Source organism: Alligator sinensis, unplaced genomic scaffold, assembly GCF_000455745.1.
Source record: "Alligator sinensis unplaced genomic scaffold, ASM45574v1 scaffold357_1, whole genome shotgun sequence".
Lineage (NCBI taxonomy): Eukaryota > Metazoa > Chordata > Crocodylia > Alligatoridae > Alligator > Alligator sinensis.
In genome coordinates, this window is record NW_005841942.1 from 1,693,336 (window position 1) to 1,695,081 (window position 1,746).

The window sequence follows — 1,746 nt, forward strand, 5'->3', positions numbered from 1 at the left end:
AGCAGGGAGAGGCAGTGAGTGGGTCCATGCTAGGATGGGCAGAAAGGGGCTGGTGGCAAAAGGCTGGGGGTGGTCTGGAGTGACTGGTCTGGTGGAGATATCAGGGTGTGGGAGTGAATAAGGGACCCCTGAGTTGGGAGAAGCATGGTATAAAACCATTGCTCCAATCATGTAAGACTTTGTTAAAAGTTTATGTTAAATTCCTACATTTGAATCTACCCTTTGTTCTGTCCCGTTCCTGACAGAAAGCTTATATTTACATTATGTAAACAGATGCCATTAAAAATGCTTGGTTGTCACTAAAAAAGTTTACAGATTCTTAATAATAAAAATTCTTGGGTTAGCAGCCAAGAATTAGTCAACTGATTTGTTTATTGAGGCTACGTGCAATAGGATAGATTGGAACACACCTTTTTATCTGATAGCAATATTGTTGCCAATTTTTTTATCTGAATTATGTTGTATTAAGCCCTTCTAATGACTTCCTAGATCACACAGAGTGTGAGCAGTTCCAGGTGTCCAGATAGTGACGCTGGCACTCCTAGACTAAATGTGTTATAGCTTTGGTGGCCAGGACTTGATGCAACTGCCTCAGCTTTCTATTCTATTATAGTGGCTTACTCAAAGGTTCCTCTAGTGGTAGAATATCAGCTAACAACCTCCTCCCTAGGTTTGGTAATTTAATTTAATTTAAACCTCCAAATGTATTCCCCACTATTAGGCTCCTGGATTCTCACAAATACACAATGTCACTGGTTCACCTATCTTCTGCCCTTTTAACCTGAGTTGTCCTAACTGGACAGTTCTGCTCTTGCTCCACAAAGGAATTCACTGTCTTTTCCTACTTCATAAATACTCTAAAGCCATACTCAGAACTTTTAAAGTGAATTACATGTACTCATTCAGCCGTACACCAGAGGTTCAATTTGTGTAGGGCTGAATTTTGATAATTGCCTATTTACACAGCTGTGTGACTGAATGAATCATCAAGACACTATGAATAAAACTTCAACCCTGGTGTAAGTGTGTGTGCGTGTGGGATGCTTGTGTGTCTGTTGGGGCAGGGAGTGGGGAGGGGTGCAAACCTATAGAAGTCATAAGGTGTTATTTGTTTAGGCAGTGGCAAACTTTCTAGAAATCAAAAGAAACACTGCAAAGAGAACTAGATCTGATATAAAATCCAATTTTCAAAGTGGCCTTAAATCCAGAATAGTCAAAAGCAAAGGAACCCAAAAGTAGGCAATTGTCATTGGATCATGGTGTACATTTAAGAGGTCTATTCAGGTGATTGATCAATGTGCCTGTATGGAGTCCTATGGCCTTCACACTAAGACTTTCAACTCATATGTTTAGGCAAAAAAATAGAGGAGAGGAGGCTGTCCAAGATCTACTATGCCCGCTTTAAACCATTGAAACAGAATCCAAAGGCCGGACTGATTCCAGATGTTCAGTGCCTTGATGACTGTAGCTTTAGCCAGAGAGCACAAGATAAGAACTGCTGCTGACTGCCTAATGCCTCAGTGAGGGTGCATTTCTGTCAGGGTGATGTCCTTGTTACTTTTCAAAATATGGGCCTAAATCAAAAATTAACTGGGATAGTTGAATAAGAGATCAATGTAACCAGGTAAGAATGAAAACATGATAAATGTACATATGTAAGACTATAATATTTTAAGCAGAATTATATTGTATTATTTCTGTCTCATTTCTTTTATTTGCTACCACCCATCATGGCAATAATTCAGC